At 36.0% G+C, this 19,678-nt stretch overlaps 1 protein-coding gene and 1 pseudogene across 1 annotated transcript in view; one reads left to right on the plus strand and one right to left on the minus strand.

The window, feature by feature from the left end:
* HECTD4 (HECT domain E3 ubiquitin protein ligase 4) overlaps positions 1 to 19,678 on the minus strand; it is a 169,583-nt gene that overhangs the window by 133,428 nt on the left and 16,477 nt on the right. The gene's annotated exons all lie outside the window — the stretch shown is intronic.
* LOC111737033 lies at positions 9,448 to 9,566 on the plus strand (annotated as a pseudogene).

The following is a 19,678-nucleotide window of genomic DNA, read 5'->3' on the forward strand; positions in this document are numbered from 1 at the left end:
TAGATCCAAATATGAATTTACAGGAACAAAGAGGAGAGAAAAAACATGTTTAACTATACTACGGAGGTGCGACCAGCATACTCCAGATTGTGGGAAACTTAACAGGACAAAGAAGCAAGTTTCTTCAACAAATAAATTGCAAAGCAAGAAAAAAAAAAAAAGATGGAAACTTATAGTTTAAACGACAGCAACCGTTCAAGATATGTATCTTATTCAGAGCCTAATTCAAAAAAAACCTTTAAAAATTAGCAAAATTATAAGACAACTGAACATTTGGACACTGCCTGCATATTTGATATTAAAGAACTGTTAATTTTTAAAGTTACTGAAATACTATTCTGGTTACATTTTTAAAAGGAGTCCTTATCTTTTAGATACACACTGAAATGTTCGTGGATAAAATGATATGGTGTCATAGATTTACTTCAAAATACGGGAGTTAAAAAGTTAAAAAAAAAAAAAAGGGAGTAATATGAGAAAGAAAAGTAGGTGGTAAAATAGCTGAAATACAATTGGCCATGAGCTGAAAATGACCGAAGCTGGTGATGGGTACATAGGAGTTCATTGTGTAATTCTGTCTACTTTCATATTACAAATTTTTGCAATTTCCAAATTTTTGTAAGAAAACATTTTTTTTTTAAATGTCAAAACTAAAAAAGGATATTGAGAGCCCATCACTGGCCATAATCAAGAAGAAACTGGATGGCCCTTTATTGCAGCACTTATAAATGACAAACAGGCTTTCTTTTTCCAATGATCGGACTCTATTAAAACAAGCTGTCTTTTAAAACGGGTCTAGCTAAATCACCTCAATTTGCCACTTAATTTTGCTAATAAAAACTTTTTCTTGGGACTCTCAAAACTGTTAATAAACAACGACAGGCATACCTCAGAGATATTGAGGGTTAGGTTCCAGACCACCCCAATAAAGCAAGTCATAATCTTTCTGCTGGTGGAGGGTCTTGCTTTCAATTTGTAAAAAAACGCAACATCTGTGAAGCACAATAAAGCGAAACGCAATAAAACGAGGTATGCCTGTATTATTAATTTATTTTCCTCAGTAAGTAAATTATATTTGCTTAAATGCTTACTTACCTTTAAGGAACACGACCCAGAACAAATTAATAAAATGAGAAAATACATTTTAAAGTCTGTTTTTTTTTTTAAGTGCCCAGTGCGATTCACCTCGAAGGTACAAGTATTGTTACTATGAGCAATATGTTTTTCATCAGATAATATACTTTATGAGACAAGGGTGTAATACATTTTCTGAGATTGATGACTAACATCTGTTCCCTCGAAATATATGCTCAAGTATACCACCTTATCAAGCAGATGGGTTAAAGTTACTGTCCCTCCCTCACAAAATACTATTTTACCAATCTAGGTTTAGCCAAAGATTTTGTAAGACGGGATACAGTGAAAATAGAAATAAACGAGACAGAAACCAAAGAGCATGCCAATTCATGGAATGAGTACCAAATAATCACTGGATTGTTTTCTAGAGAAGGAAGAGTATGTGCAAAAAATATTAAGTTTAGTGGTTGGGAGATAAGGTAAGAGAAATAACAGGTATAAGGCATTATCTACAGCATATTTATAAATTTAACTAAACCCCTCAACTTCATTTTTATAATGTTCGATATCAACATTTGCACCTTATTAGTGCACTCGATTTGTCGTTTTTGTATTCTGAACTAGATTTTTCAAAATGTGCACTAGGTTTTATGAAATTGCTCAGTAAAATCTCCTACTGGTAAAATGCTAAAGTACCAAATGCTGAAAAGAATGAAACAATAGGGATTCTTAGGACATTTCTGGTGGAAACATAAATCAGAAAACAATCAGCATTGTCCAGTTAAATTGAAAATGCGGTCTTAGTTTCCTGTGGCTGCTGTAACAAATCACCACGAACCTAGTGGCATAAAACAACAGCTATTTATTTTCTCACAGTTCCGGCGACCAGAAGTCCAAATTCAGTATTACTGGGCCAAATTCAAGGTGTTGTCAGGGCCACACTTCCTCCAGAGGCTCTGAGAGAGCATCTGCTTCTTGGCTCTTGAACCTTTCAGTAACTGCTGGCATTCCCGAGCTGAAGCCACATCGTATGATCTGTGCCTCTCTGAGCCTCCTCCTTTTAAACTTTGTGAAATCTCTCTCTGCCTCTCCTCTATTAAGGACACTTGTGATTGCATTTAGGGCCCTCTTGATAATCTAGGATAATCTCCCCAGCTCAAGGTCCTTAACTTAATCATACCTGCAAAAAAAAAAAAAAAATCCTCTTTCCATATAAAGTAACATTTACAAGCTCCAAGGATTAGGACCTGATAGGGGCCACCGTTCAGCCTACTATATGCAAATAGCCTACAATCCAGCAACTCGGTTCTAGGTAATTCCCAGCAGAAACTCTTGCACGTGACCACCAGATGACAAGTATAAGAAGATTCACAGCAACATTGTTTATGGTAAGAAAAACTGGAAATGACTCAAGTATCCATCCACAGGCAAATGGCTACACTGTGATTGTGGTCAGATAATTGAAAATTACACAGCAATGAAAATAAATGAAGTATAGCTATATATATATGAACATGGAAGAATCATATAACACATGTGGAGTAAAAAAAAGCGAGACAAAAAACACATATGGCATACTATATTTATATCATAAAATCTTAAAACACATAAAACTAAGCTCTACAATGTTTAGGTTTGTGTGTATAATGTGATAAAACAATTTTAAAAAGCAAAAAAAAAAAAACCTAAACACAAAATTAAGGGTAATGGTTTCCTATGTGGAGAGAGTTAGATTGAAGAACACACAGGGGCTTTAAAGGTACTGGTAAGAATCCATTAATTTCTTAAGTGGATGGTGGGATCAGAGTATATATATTTAAATATACATATTCAAAAGTTCTACCCAAAAGATATATACATCTTACATACATTTTCAAATAATATATTTAAAAATAAAAAAAAGAGAATGTTGTCATTTGTATCATTATTCCAGCCCTAAAAAGCAGACCAAGATCATCATCCTCACTGCTGATAAGCACGTAGTGGTTTCTCTAGAGATGCCATCCCTGTATAATGAAGTATTCCCAGTATAAGGTGTGAATAGCTCAAGTGCTTCATATTTTTAGGAACAGTGCGAAGTGATGCACAAGCTAAGCTCTGGGTGATGCTGCAGTTACATCTGCCGCTGGAAGGAGCTGCTTGCTGGTTGTCTAGGGAGACTAATGCCTAGAGCAGAGACTCTTAAAAGCCACAGGGGTGGCAGGGTGGACAGAGATTGCCTCCCAGAGGACATGTGGCAATGCCCAGAAATATTTGGTGCTATTGGCATCTAGTGGGTAGAGGCCAAGGACACTGCTAAGCATCCTACAGTGCACAGGAGGCCCCCACCACAGAGAATTATGCGGCAGAGATTGAGAAGCCCTGCTCTGTAGCAGCCACTTGACTGAGTGTGTGCACTAAGCCTAAGTGCTGCCATCTGACATTTACTGTGATGACCCAATCTCCCTCAGGGAATACAGAGGGCCCCCGTTGCAAACTTTGTTGATTCTCAGAATTGTGCACAGGAGGGATTCTAATCATATTCTCAATTAAAATACAAGTTTTACAGATAATTATTATGTACTTAGATTCATTCATCTTTATATCTTCAGCACTAAAAATCTCAGTATGCTTTAAATTGTTTCTCCTCAAATAAGGCACAGAGCACAGCACCTGGCGTGTAGTAAGCACTCCAAACTTTAATTAATACAATTTGAAAAAAATATTTTTCAAATTTATTTCAAACTCCAGCAACAAAGCTTACAGCTTTGTTTATTTTGTTCTCTAATGTATGCCAAGCACCAGAGAACCTGGCCCCAAATAGGTGCTCAATAAATATTTGTTGCATGAGCAAATGACTAAAAACGCTCCATGGTAGTGCACATGCATGCCCTCCAAACAGAACGACACAAAGGAACAGGCACAGTGAGGTACCGCTTCTAAATGCACTCCTAGGTCGGCACTTCTGCCCGAGACTCCTGACTTCCCCTACTGGTTAACATGAACAAGAAAGCTGAAATCTGTGTCATCCATACTTTAATTACGAAGATTAAAGGCATTAGTTCTAAACTCGTGGCTTGTAACTGTTGGCTGGGTTAGGCAAGAACTTGAACAAGCACCCAATGATGCTCAGTAAAAATTACTGATGACCGTGGCAGACCACCAAGTACCTCTAAGAAATGCTGCATCTTGCATGCCACTGAATCTTGCCCTTCTTGTCAATTCCTGCTCACAGCTGTGCCTGACTAATTAAAACTGCCTGGAAACCTCGTCTATCACTTCACTGGTTATTTCTTCTACTAAATCAAAACCCTCCACTTTAGAATTCAAATCCATCTGTCTCCCTCAGTCTGCAAAGAACAAATGTTCAGAAAAACTAACCAACTAGCTAAAATTAAATGTACCTTTCCTAGCTAAGACTTAATATGCTGTTGGAGGCAGGGAGTAAGGAGTATAAGGATAAATCACTAAAAAGAAGGTAACAGAAAGCTCAATCATATTACATATTTAGATATTAAACTCCTACCTTAGCAAATCAGGGACAAATCCAGAAACTCTTGGCTAAAATGAATTTACATCTAAAGGCAAAACTTTCTGATGAAATTAACACGTCAAATATTGCTCACCCAAAATAACTGCATATGACTATCAATCCCAAAGGTCTGCTCATCCATTGTCCTCATCTGGACATTAGAAAGCCTAACTGGCTCATAACCTACTGCTTCACTTTCCACATCTGAAATTTATAGGGTTCACTGCTGAGTTATTATTAGTCCTGTCCCACGATCAGAAAAACATAAAGAAAAAATTCACTTTTTCTGGCCTATATTTGGAGTCCATGACTTCAATTTCTAAGAGTTTTATCAATTACTAAAGCAAAATACATAAAATGCCCCCTCTTAAAGCTGCTTTTACTATCACTTCTGAGTTATAAAATCCTTGACTGGTACAGGATAAATAAACACGCAAAAATACTCTACGACACTTAAAAAGACCTAGTACTTTATGAATTTCAACAGCCAGAAGCTGCTTCTGTAAGATTTTTTATTAATTCTTACTGCCAAAGCCACATATACCAAATTGTACTATGTTATACTTATGTTCTGAAATATTGCAGGATAGCTAAAGTTCAATTTCTCTTTTGAACATGGTTTTTTTTTTTAACAAAGGATTCCTTTCTTAGTAAGCAATGTAAGAGACGACAAAATTAAGCATAAACCACAACCAAAAAATTTTATATATTGGAAAGTTATTTCAAAAACATTGTTATTTACCACATCAATATATATTTTACTTCCATTACTCCATATTACCCAGAGGTTATTGATAAAATAAAATATCAGCTTCCTTTTCTTCAAGATCACTAGAATTTTAGAATTTCACCAAAACTCTTAAAATTACAGGCAAAATCATCTTCAAAGACATGTTAAATTTTTTAGACTGAAATATGCTGTATCAAATATCACGAAAAAAATAAATTTCCAACAGCTAAGGCTTAAAAATATCTTTGTTACACATATTTGTTGTAAAAAGGTTCAACTTGCATCCTTGATCATCAGAGCATGTAGGTAGCTAGCGATACTGACATTCTCTCAGAACTATACTATGCTCCACATTTTTTGACAGTAGTGCTACTTTGACAGGTACTACTGAATTATATTTTATTTATTTATAAATAAAATAAAAACACAATTCTTCAAATTTGATTCGACACGCTTTATCTGTAATGTGCTTTCTGATGTACGAAATATTGATAAGCACCATAAGGATTCAGAAACATTTAGAGGTACAAAGATAGTGAACATTGTATCAGAGAAAAACTGAAATCGACCTAAAATGTCTAGCAACAGAAGTGTTAAATCATCTGTGAGGAAGTTTAAAAGAGGCTGAGCAATTCATATGTATAATATATGAATAAAGCTCTAAGATACATTAAGTAACATGCATATAACACTGAGTTTCAAAAAGATAACACTATTCTATAGGTAGGCTTTTCAGGCTTTGCGGCTAAAAAGAGTTGAGATGAATAAACCTGGAGGAGGCCAACTATGCGGGGTGGGGGCGGGGGGCAGGGGCAATGGAATGGAGTTTGAATAAGGCTGAATGTGTACCTTAATATCTCTCCACAAGTACTCCTGTAGATCACCTCACAATTTTTAGTAATAACTGTTGATTTCCATTTACTTAGAACTGTCACTCTTGGGAAAACTTAAAAATTTTTAACTCTAAAGCATTTCCAACTCTTAATGGCTTTAAGCAGGAAAATCAACCACCACAAAAATACCCTACACGGTTCTGTTTTAGTGAAACACACTGCAGAGGTGTCATAACTGGTCCTGTGGTCTCTGACACAACTTGGATGAGCGTTAAGCGTGAAGAACATAGCCTGGTAAATAGTCACACTGTAAGAAACTGAACAGGCTAGCAATATCTCTGTCCGAAATACAAATTCCAAAACTAGCTTAACTCAGAGTTTATAAACAGCTCACACAGGTAGGCACAGAGGCATGCTCCCATCAAGGAGACTGGAAACGAAACTGGCAGTAGGTATCCGGACTATCTCGAGTTTTTCCTACTGAATAGACAGTTTATAGATTAAGAAAAAAATCAGGAACAATGAAACAACACAAAACTATAAATAAGACTCTAAACCCTATTTGTAAGAACACACAAAAACTAACCAACACAAAAAAGCAAAATCTAATAAACACGAAGGTAAATAGCAAAATAAGCAATTTGAGGACAATTAAGGATTTTACCAAAAAAGATGACTAACTATATATTAATCACATTATTACATTTGTCTACAGAGAGACTGGAAGTAAATCTGTAAAATAATAGAGTACAAGTAACTGATATTTTTCTTCCTTTTGCTTTTTAATTTTTTTTTCCAGAGAACATGTATTACTTTTGTAAAACGTTATTTTAGAAAGAATAGAAAGCAAGGCTCTAGAAAGCTGTAGCTCAAGAGCTCACAGGAAGCCTGCTGGTGAGGGAGCTATATTTACCAAATGTTTACGTGCCAGAAACTATGCTCAGAAGCTTCCATTCACTGTGGTCTGTAATCTGGAAAATCATAGCAGTGTCCTCATCATTTGACAGATAAGAAAACTGCTGGTTTAGAAGATTAAGCCAATGGCCAAGGTCACTTCACTAGTAAACGAGAACTGGGATTAAAAGGCTGTCTCTAAACTCAGAGGTCACACCGCCAGTGTTTCCCTCACATGCTAAGAATCACCTTGAGCACTAGTTGGAAAAACATACCGCACTTACATACCCTTCACCTTCCATCAAAGGTCCCAGGTATCTGTATACTTAGTGAGCATCCCACTAATTCTTACCAGGTGTGGCTTGGAAAACACTGTTCACCTCTACTGGCACTGAACTTTGGTTTAGGATGAAGCCTATTACCGCATGTAAATTAGCCCTCATTACTAGGTGAACTGATTGAATGACAGACGCTGCATTCTCCAAAAAACAAAGGAAAAGAAAACCAAGACAATCCACTGGTTGAAGCTACTCTTGGGTTTCTAGAGTGAAAAATGACCACTCCATGACATGAAGGAGGAGGTGAAGCTTTTGTGTTGAGGCTGCCACAGTTTCTGAATTTCTGCAGCCTCCACAATTGCTCTGAGTCACTGGTGGCTTATTTTCCCCAGCCGTGACCTCAGAGGCTGGGAAATGAGAAAGGAGGGGGAAACGTGTTCAATGACAGCCCTACTCGGTCACTCCCATTTTTTTTAAATAGAAGAAAAGGACACATGGAATTTTATATTCCTAAATAAGAGCTTTCCTAGTAAAAACAGGTTATTAGTCATTTGGATGAGCATTTCACATATACATATATAAAGGAAATAGTGAGGTCCACAGCAAACTGGAATATGTACATCCCTCCTAAAGGCATTCAAATTCAAGTATTTTTGAGGAAAACTGCACACCAAACAAAACCTATCTGTGGGTTGAATTTGGCCTTCTGACAACAGTTTGCAATCGGTTGGCCCAAATTCTCAGTTTTTCATAAATACATACATTTATTGTATAAAACATATATGTATATATTTCATGAGAGGACAAATGTTGAATTTAAAAATCTCTTGTCAATTATGCTTCAATAAAGCTAAAAATAAATCTCTGATGATAAATGATTTAGCACCTGTCAAGAAGACTCTTTGAAATATGAAACTCCAGGATTGGGAATAACCCAGTGATTGCAATACAAAACCAAGTGAAATGAAGAACTTACTTGTACTTCCATTACCTACCACTAACCATCAATCTGCACATTGATATTAAGACGAATATCGGACCCCGAGTGGATAGAACTCGGAGCTACAATTCATAACCTTTGTTCTAGTGTAGCGCTCTCTCCCCTGTCGCTGTGGTTTCTTAACGCAGTGATGCTCAGGGCAGGAGGAAAGGGGCCTCGCGGCCAGTGTTAGAACCGTTGATTTAGAACCAGAAGGACTGTGTGTTGGCCCAGGCTGTGCATGCTCTCATGCCAACTGCTTGCCATACGAACTATAAACACATTCTATTTAAATGGTTGTCGTGTAACAGGACAATACACAGAATTCCCTGCTTGAGCTTTTTCAGGCTGTCATCTCATTGGCTCTGCCAAGTCCTTGCCCCAGCCTTGGGCAGAAATAGTTCATTTCTTAGTCTGAACAGACCATAAAGATAAAATGGTGGAGCACAGTGAACATAAAAGCTGAATGTTTTTAAAGACCGAGATTCTAATTGCAGGTGGAAAAACTTTTTTTATTCATGCAAATCACTGCAGCAAAGAGAAAAGTTCTAATTGCTTTAATATTAAGAAATAAACTCGATTAACACAAGAAGTGTTCTACAAGAGGATGGATTAGGAGGACCATATATTTTATGCGAGTGACCCTAGCATCGTTCTATTTTTTGTAAGCAACCTCTAAAGCAAGAGTTAAGAAACTGATCAATTTTATGGTTGAGAGAAATAAGCTTCATCAAGCAGGTTTTCCTATTTCCTTGAAATTGGTTTTAGGTGCTCCTGAAAGTTGTGTCAAACAGAACTGTGGGGGGATCAAAAGCTCATATTCGCTAAAACGTTAAGTAGAGCATAATCCTATTTTTTAAATGTGCATGTTTATCATTTATATATAAATGTATGAGCGTATATACACTGTGTATTTATGGGGCGGGGAGAGAAGAGGTTTAAAATCTTAACAATGGAGAAATTACGGTTGATTTTTATCTTATTTTTTTCTTTATTTTCCAAGTTGCGTACAGTAAGCCCAAATTGCCTTTGGATTGGTGGGATGGCTATAATATTATAGAAAAAATACTTAAAATATAACATTAGGTAAACAAAGCAGACTACAATTCAAAAAATAAAATATTTTTACTACTTTTAAAAAATTTGTCTACGACCATGCCACCCTGAACAGGCCCAATTGCGTCTGATCTTGGAAGCTAAGCAGGGTTGGGCCTGGTTAGTACTTGGATGGGAGACCACCTAGGAAGATCAGGTGCTATAGGTGGAAACAAAACAAAACAAAACAAAACAAAACAAAACAAAACAAAACAAAACAAAACAAAAAAACACTATACATAGAGAAATCTAGAAAGAAATACCTCAAAAATCAACATTTGAAAAATTTGTCACATGGTATTTCCATGTCAAGTTATTCTCCAGCGAAGTCTAATTGGCAAAGAGAAGCCACATGTCTTAGGGAAGGAGAAATCAGAGGAAACATTGAGTTTCGCTTCTCTCTGTTATATGAATCTCAACTTATCCATGCTCAGAACAGATGGCAAAGAAATTGGTCCAATTATATAGATGTCTAATCACTGTGTTGTACACCTGAAACTAATGTAATGTTGTATGCCAAATATAACTGAAAAATAAAAAATATTATTAAAAAAAAAAAGAAATTGGTCCAGAATTCAGCTGTGGAGGTACAAACATGGTGGTCAGCAGGACATACATTACTCACAATTTTAACCTTTTCCTAGAAACTGTGCCTGGAGTGTTACGGAGTGAAAATGGCTGAGCAAGTGTAGGAGGATTTTATTTTAGGCAAGAGCCGATGGCAAAGGAGAAAAACGAATATGATTAAAGAAGCCTACTTAATTCTAGAAATGCAATAAAGTATGTTGAGAATACTTTGAACAATTTTATATTTCTGAAAAATTTTATATTTTTTTGGAAAGGCTATTGTAAAACTACAGCACTTTTAATTTTGGTATCGAATGTCTTTTTAGACTCGAAACCCAAAATAAACATGCCATTCTTGCAACATGCTAAAAGGAGAAAGGTAGTAATCATTTCTGGGGAAACAGTGTATGTTATTAGGGAAAAATAGTCTGTGTGACTTTTCTTGCTTTGATTTCACTGATTTTGAGAGCAATACTGTCATATTCTCTTAAACTTCTAAGCAGTCTAATACAAATTCCAGAATTTGCTTCTTAGAAATTTAAAGAGACTACTCTTTTGGTTAAGGATATGAAGTCAATAAAGAGGTCTTCACTAATCTCTCAGCATATTTTTATAAATTTTATGCTTCAGTGTTCTTGGATGAATTCATTTTTCTAAGCTTCGAAAGAAGTAAACATCTTTAGTGTCCCTCAAATGAATAAGACTATTTCATCATGAGAAAAAGTAATCCAATTTAAAAAGCTTAAGGCTGTCAGCAAGACACACCCTCAATTTCATACTCCGTGTACCGCCTGCTCTGACTTATGATGCCAATACTTTTGGCCACATGTCACACCACCCTTTGTTCTCCTGGTTATTCGACCTTTCGGTGAGAAGACTGGGTCAACTCTTTTGGCTAACATGGCAGCTCAGCCAACTAGAACCAAATACCGAATGTGGTTCTATCTACGTTAAGGGTCTTTTAGTCTCCCTAATAAAAAGCTTGACTCTGTGTCAAAAATCTAACTGAGTGGGAATGGCAGCATAAATCCTCTTCATCAGCCACCTCATTTCACAGTCCAACCATCAGTTCAGTTCAGGTAAGGGTTTATTGTTGATATTCTGCAGATCTGAAAGATCTGAACCCAGCTTTCTGCGTAGTTGCGTTAAGCAGCCAGCCCATGCCTACTCCCTGGACTCAAATTTTATTTGTGTTTACAAAGAATTCAAATCTCTTGCTTCCAGAGTAACATGAGCTTACTGTGAAAACAGAGGTCCCCACAGCACCAAGGGGACAGGGCTCATCATCAGTTCTGACACCCTATCACCTCTTACCAAATACGCCAAGGTGGGGTGTGGTTAGTGTCTGCCAGGACAAAGATAAAGGCATACCGTGGCCCTCCTGCTATCTCCAAATTCAGCTCACGACATCATGGAGAGCTTCTCTAGGTAACCAAATTTAAATAATCTTTTAATAGTGAAAAACCAGGTAAGTGGTTTAGGGAAGAGGACTATTTAAGCAGGTACCCCAACAGAGACAACTCTGGAAATTTCTGGATCTATCTATTAACTATTCATAGGATTAGATGAATCTCATGCTTTAATAAACAGAAATTTCTAGGCCAAGGGGTAAAAGCGAAAGGTTTTAATTCAGTGTGTTTAGTTGGTTCCCCGCCACCCACCCCCCTCGCTTTGAAGCTACAGATAAATCACGAAAGAGCATAACAGAGTATTTTTACATATTTTTATGTTGTATTGCTTTAAATTGTGCCAATGCACAAGAAAGATCTTATTACTAAGGACATCTTATGTACCTACTTAATAACATGGCTTAACAGATAAAATACTACTCTCTGTGTTTAAGAGGCAAAAATTCTAATCCAAGCTATGTCAGTCACTAATCTTTTTGTTCTTCAGATTTCCTAGTCTTCAAAACAAAGACAGAATGACTCAGATCTGCTGCCTCTCAGAAATGTTAATAAATAAGGTACATGCGTAGTGTGCCCATTCTCTCTCATATATCGGTGCTGTAGTTCAACTTAAATAAATATTTATAAAACACACTGTGGGGTGTAAGAAGGCTGAGGAGCTCTCACAAATGCACATGCAGTTATAGGGAAATTGAAAACTTTTCCCACTAGAAGTTTTTTGGCCTTTATTTTACAGAATGCCTAGCTCTTAAAATATATCAGGATAAATGTCATAGTTTCAATATGACTTGAAAATCAGAAAATCATCAATAAATATAAGACATTGGTTTAGTTTTGGTTACATTAGGCTCCTTAAAAGTAGAAACGTAGAAAAAAGAAAAAGAATAACCCCAAATAAGATCACTAGGTACAACCTTTGCTAGCCTAGGCATTTAAGTCAACTTTTTAAACGTATTATTCACCATCATCTTCTTAAGTAATGGAAAAGCCTAAGAATAGGAGGGCTGGAAAAGAAATATCCAAAAAAAAAAGCCCACTATGATGAGTGAATTACTGTCACTGAACATTACATTACATAGAAAAAGAAAAGCTTATAAATATACTTTTGGGGGTAGATTTTACTTCACAAAGTTCTCGAGGATGTTATTTTGTTTTTAGATAGTATAGAGATATACATTTTCCATACACACAGAAATTATAAATAATGGTAAAGCTATATTCGATCTGGATTTTACTTCTTGGTTTCTTTTTACTATTTACTTGCAGCCATTCAGATACATTAGATAGAATAACAATGGGAAACTATAAAGAAAGGATAAGAGGCAATGGTAAGGACCATCAGAAATCTCTGACCTGCCAAATTATGATTTAGAGCAAGAACACCCATCTCTCCCTCATTACCTCAAAGTAGGTTTATAAAATTCTCAAAACAAAATTCACTTAAATTCACTTTAGTTATTTAAAAAAATACATTCAAAGTTTAACTTTCTGGACTGTGTTGGGAAATTTGAATAGGATGGGTTATGATTTAAGAGAAGGGAGAAAAACATACACGTTTAACATCATGAAATCAAATACCAAGAACTAAAAATCTTTTGATCATTCCTTACCGGAGAAACTTAACCTGGCAACCAAAGTCTTTCTTTAATATCCAAGAACACAACTTGATCAATAAGAATCTAAAGTAATCAATGACAGTGAGAAAGAAGACAGGTAGCTGCACCGTCCCTTCTGCCCACGCTTTGTGAGGCCTCCTGTCTTCTTCCATTTGCTCCAGACAATTTTTTTCTATGCTTTTATTTCATTATGAAATGAGTTTTCTTTATATAGAGCTTTGCTTTTCCTTATTATGGCCTACAAGCTCTGTTCGATCTTACGGCGAATCCTGCGAAAGCAGTTTTTTTGAAAGAAAAAAGGGCTCTATTTCTCGTTTATGACACTGAATAGGTGTGACATAAGACTGTGGATTTTTCTTTGCCTTCTCAGAAGACTGAAACTTTATCTGTCTTTTGGCGGTAAAGAAACTGGGCTATAATATGAAAAAGCACATAAAGCACTTTCTGACTTGTACATCTTTTAGAGATCTAAAAACATAATATTGATGTTCAGTTTGAAGGTTTGTTTAGATAAACTAGATTGTGTGTGAATTTAGTTTAGAAAATGAGAAGGAAGCGACTATCAACGTAACCTTTTCAGGACAGGAAGCCAGAGATTTCTCAAAAAAGTTTTCTCGTCTATTTTGCCTACATTTCAAAACCTAGACAGACAAGAATTAGCTATAACCACTCGGATATAAATCTAAGTTGGAGAAGTTGGCTTTAAATGTCATTAAAACATTAGCCTCCCTCCTGACTATTGAAAATATTTCTAAGGGATAAAAAAGAAGTTAGGGAAGAAGGGGAACAAGCAAGGAGGGGGCACGGCCCAGCCCAGTGCAGATCTGAACTCCATTCAGCTCATCCATATTAAAACGCACAAAGCCCCACCAGGATTTGGCCATAAAAATAACACGGCCATATAACAAAAAATTTCTCTGCTCTATTTAGGCACCTGAAAATACAGGAAGCAAAGAAAAAGAAATTTTTTAGACTATCAACCTGCGTTTTAAACACACAGAGCCTAACTGTAATTGATCCTCAAAACTCGCAGCAGAAACTGGTAGGTGGCTCGTGATGAAACCTTGCTTGCAATGAGAAAACTTCAGAATTTCTACAAGACGGTCAGTTGCCAAAAGGCTGGAAGCGTCATGGTTCTCATGTTAGCGAGCATCCGTGACGAAGATCAAGTCCTTGCCTTAGCCCAGACCAAAACAGAATGACGACACTATGGGAACAAGCAGAAGGATTTAAGAACCAAGAACTTGACTGGACAGCCCCTGGCGAGGAGCCACCACTCCCAGGCTAAAACCACGCTGACCAGTACAGCAATGTTATCTTGCCCGCTCTGAGGTTCCAAGGACGAGCCTTTTCAGGCAAGTGGATATTTCGCCAAACCTGTACTATTTCCCTAAAACCTAAAAATGCTACCTAAAAGAAAAGGCTCTGGAATTATTAACCCACCTGCAGACTGAGTTTTTATCATCCCTCTCATAGAACATACTTTACCATTAAAAGAATGCCAGTTTCCTGTCTTTCATATTTCCCAAAATGTGGCTTTTCCTTGGGTTTCAACAATGACTACTGAACAGAGATAAATTGAGTTATTTTAAGAAACTACGATCAGATCCTTTCATGCGTCAAAGCGAAATCCCAAAATAAATTCTAAACTTTGACTTTGAAAAGTTAGGCTAAATCTCCATTTCCCGTTCCCCTAGGATCCACTTGCTTGCTAATAATATTAGAGAAACGTAATTTTTTAAATGTGAACGGTAATTTTAATTTCATCAGCCAGCATTTGCCAAAATGTACTATGCACAAGACAGGATTAATAACAGTGGTTCTTTTTCCTGACGTTCTTCAGCCTGGCTCCTAAAAGAGACAGAGGGGAAAGCAAGGGTGACATTCAAATGCTCCCATTAAAACCAGGGCACAACACGTCGAACTCCAAAGTGTTTTGAGTCATCACAACAAAACTATTCTCAACCATGGTGTATGCTGGTTATTCCAAGTCCTAGTTCAGTTTCAAACATTACGGATATTAAAATTTGAGCCTTGTACAAATAAAAATGAGGCTCAAAACAAATGAGGCTGCCCTATAGATCAAATATTTATTCTATATTTAACTAAGCATGAGATTAAGGATGTTCCCAATGGGATTTTTAAAAAATAAAACGTGTCATTCCATTTCATTATATGGATAAACATTTATCCTACTACCTTATGTGTGTGGTATCACAGAGAATGGATGGTATTGCCAGGCAAAAAGCAATCCTACTGCTGAATTGTACATTTGAAACTTACTGGATTTTGTTAATCAATGTCACCATAATAAATAAGTTTTAAAAAAGCAATCCAATCAGGTTTCTTAACATTTAAATAATTTTTAATTTGCCAAAGTGAGATCTAATAAGTCAAAGAGATTTGGTTTCTAAGGATTCTTAGATTATAAACAGAACTTTTAAAGGGGTGACATTTGAGGAGAGTCACTTGGCTCAGTCACTGACCTTTCTTTATCCTTAAATATGGAATGGCAATTCCATGATCCTGAGTCGTATGAAAAATATGTCCCTCAAACCTATAAACACCATATTTATTATATTATATATAAGCTCAACTACAATAGGATTCAATTTTAAAAATCAGTACAAGACTACTCTAATTCCAAAGAATAGCCAAGGATCACTAAATCTAAGGGCCCCTGTACGTGGCACTAAACTCCATCAAACTGGTCATGCTAAATAATTCAATGACTATGTGCTTTCCAAAAGCTGAATGGCAGCTGAAACTGACAAAAGCTCCAGTGCTTCTCATTAGATCTTTTTTTCTCTTCTCCAAGAAGATTATATATAAATACTGCTGTGATATATCCAAATATTTATGGATATGGCTAGCTACCAAAAAGTTTAAGTTCCTTCAACTTGCTGAGCTAAGGGTATAGTAGCACATGAAATGTTATCAAGTATCTCCAAGAAGCAGTACAAATATACATTGCATTCTACTGTGTGTAAATCTCTCTTCAAAGCATAGGCTAAGTTTAAAAAGGAAAAAACTTAATTATTTGTATTTGAAAACCAGCAATACCAATTTTAATCACCTCGTTTCTATAAAATAACGTTTCATTTATCGGCTGCTCAGATAGCTAGCATCATCACCCAAAATAAATGCAAACTTTTAAGACACATGGAAGCTATAAGCTTTTGAGCGCCTACTATGTGCCAGACACTGTTTTAGATATTAGTACTTCTATTAGTATATCAGTACTTGTCACACTATCTGTGGTGAAGGACCAGTTTTTTTGTTTTTTTTTAATCTGTCGCAGAACAAAACTTCTGTAAAATAGAATAAAAATCAATTACTACAAAAATAAAGTGAAAAAAAGACACAAAATACAAGTCTCAAGTTTTAAAATTATGTTCGACAGATCAAAAATTAGTCTAGCAACTGTTACAAAGTTTCTAAATGTTTACTCCCAATTTCTGTACTTGTCATTGTGGGTAACAGACAGTTCATGTCTTAAGGACCACACTCGGAATAGCACTGCTCTTTATGCAGTCTATTTAATTTTCTAAAGTAATTTTAAAAGTCTGAGTTCTCAGTAATGATCACAATAGGCTAAAGGAACTGGGTGTCTTCTGAAAAAAAGCTGGATTAAATGATCTTGAGATCCCTTCCAGCCCCACAAATTCCATGATTCTGAATGCTGAAAATGTGACATGACTGGTAAATAAAACCCTCATTGCCTAATGACAAACCAACGGAGTGACTAAAGGAGGAAGGGCGATTAAAAGAGTGGAAAATAAGCTCAGGGAAGAGGAATAAGAGTAATAGGAGGCCACCCCGGCAGCGAGGAGACGTAGCCAAGTAAGAGAAACGAGCCACCAACACAACAGCCTTTATCTGGGGGCGCGCAGGGTGCAGGCACAGCTCTCTCACAAGCCAATCTCTGAAAATCAGACATAGTAATAGTTAAATCTAAGACATTAAAAGAGGTTAAAATATCTTTAAGAACATTGTTTAGCAGAGAAGTATGTAAAAAAAATCAAAGGCTTCTATCAAAAAGATTAATACATTAAGTAGCGCTCAGACTATTTCAGATTCTTTATTACATCACATTTATGTTACTTATAAAATGCTCGTGAATGGTATTGAGGGTATTGATACAATTCTAGGTTTCCAGCAGGAACTCAGTAAATAACTATTAAGGGGTATTTCACTCTTTAACTACAAATCCTCAGTGTTCTCATCTCTAAAAGATAATTCCTGTACTATGTATCTCATAAGGTTATTTTTAGAGTAAAACAGTGTAATTGGCTAAACAAAATATGATTCATCCATAATAAAAATAAAATATTATAACCTAGTAAAAAGCATTATGTAATTTTACATATTGATATGAAAAATATCTTTAAAACAAATTGTTTAGTATAAGGTACAAATAGCATATACAGCATAACCTCAATGATAAAATATGAATGAGGGAGTGATAATATACGTGCATGTCTTTCTGTGACCATAGGAAAAATGATCAACTCATGACCAGAGACAAGAAGCTCAAACGGATACTTTTAATCATTACTGATGATACCAAAAAGATTCATTTGAAACACGTGTAAAGAAAATTTAGAGGAAGTTATCAATTTCTCACTTATAAATAATGTCAGAAAAACTTATAAGGCTATAAGAAAAGAGACAGAGATCCAAAGCTACATTTGCTAAAAATAAATCATTTGTGTCATGGCCCATGTGATAAGAAAGAAGCTTATTCATCAAACACCTACTGTAGATTCTATAGCATAAGAACTGCTACTCAAAATGGGATCCCTGGAAGTTGGTTAGAAACTCAGATCCCACCCTGAAGCCACTCAGTCAGACTCTGCATCTTAACAAGATCCCCAGCTAGTTGGTATGCACACAAAGTTTTGAGCAGCAACGCTGAAAAACCCATAGAGAATTAAGAGTAAGGAATGTGCACAGGTAAAACAAACGATTGTTCTTGTTCGATGGGACAGCTTCTACTTTGGATGAAATCACATAAACAAGAAGTTGCAATGATTCTTTTCTTTCATGTTGTAGGAAGTATCTAGTATAGTTTTAAAACATAAAAACAGCAAAACTATTTTTATGTTCTACAAATTTTCCATCACCAAAGAAGTCATGTGCCAAGTACCTTTCTGTCCAAAGCATCCATCATCCCAAGAATAACGTTCTCCTGAGGGTCAATTCTCAAGAAATAAAAAAAATACCTTGACCTTACTCTCTAACACAGAAAAAAAAATGAGGGGTTAAGCCTATGGAGAAGAGAACATATTAGAATTTATAGGAGAAAAAATATAAAACATGTAATTAAGACACTCCTTTTGTAAAAAAATAATAATTTAAATCAGTTTGGGGAATTAAATTATATTTGGTCCTATATGTCTCTAGCAAAAATAATCAATAATATTACTCCTGGTGAAGACAAGATCAAGACATAGTACGTACTAACATTCAACTATATGAATAAAGACAAGGACCTTAGCTTTCTAGGTTTTAAGGAACTTTAGAGATAATGTCCATTCATCCATGACCATACATGATTTTAGAATGCAACATGCCAATAAACACTTCAGGGGCCCAACACTTGAATGAATGATGTTTCAATATCAAACATCCTTCCCCCACACACATATTTCATTATATGCCATATGCCTGTTGTTATTCTGGGTACATTACCCAATTTATCTCATTAAGTCTTCTCATTTACCTTCAAAGAAGGGCATTTTTTAACCAAGGAATAGAAGTTCTGATAGGTGGCAGAGCTGGGCAGAAAGCTGGCTACGTGTATCAATAACAAAGCCTACCGGTTCAACCACTAGGCTCACTGTCTACACATCACCTAAAGACTCCCGCATTTTGAAGTTCCAGGTTATTTATTTGTCACTGATTTGGTATACCACCCTTCTCTAAATCCCAGAGAGAATAATATTCTGTAATGGCCCTGCATGTTAAGATACATTCTAAAAACAACAGGCAAAGAAAGAGCCATACAATATAGCATTTTATGCACATTCAAAAACCAGTCCTGTACAAGATACATATTCATTTATCATGTAAGTGCTTATTTAATTACAGAAGCAGAAAGGGTGGTATTTTACATCACACAGAACTACTTAGAGAAAGAAAGATGAATCCGTAGAATCAGAATTTGGGAGAATTGTTCTAGTTACAATTATCACTGTATGTCCTCAGTAGTGAAGGAATTACCACACAGTCTTGCAACCAGAGAACCTCTGCATAAAGCCCTCTGTCTTCTTTGTACTTGAAGCATCTACATGTACTTTCTGGAACTGTGCTATGTATATAATTATATGTATTTGTTTGAAAAACTTCATTGCATTAGTCATTTCAGAGCTTCCCACTGGTTGCTGAGCTAAAGCTGCCCTTGGTAACATGGCTGAGTTTCTTTTTTTCCCTAACATGTTAAGTTTCTAAGTATTTCATACTTCAATATTTGCAAAAATACCACCTCTATCACCTGTGTGGACTCAAGGCACTGCCACTCAATAAAAGCTGGTAAGTGGACACAGTTCACTGAAAACCCTGAAAAAAGTGATTTCTACATAGAAATGTTCAAAATAAATAGAATAGGGTTCAAGTCACTATTTAACCATAGAACAACTAAGTTAAACAAAAATTCATTCAAGTTCATTAAGGTTTTTAGAATGATG

Source organism: Pteropus vampyrus, unplaced genomic scaffold, assembly GCF_000151845.1.
Source record: "Pteropus vampyrus isolate Shadow unplaced genomic scaffold, Pvam_2.0 Scaffold23, whole genome shotgun sequence".
In the NCBI taxonomy this organism is placed as follows: Eukaryota; Metazoa; Chordata; class Mammalia; order Chiroptera; family Pteropodidae; genus Pteropus; species Pteropus vampyrus.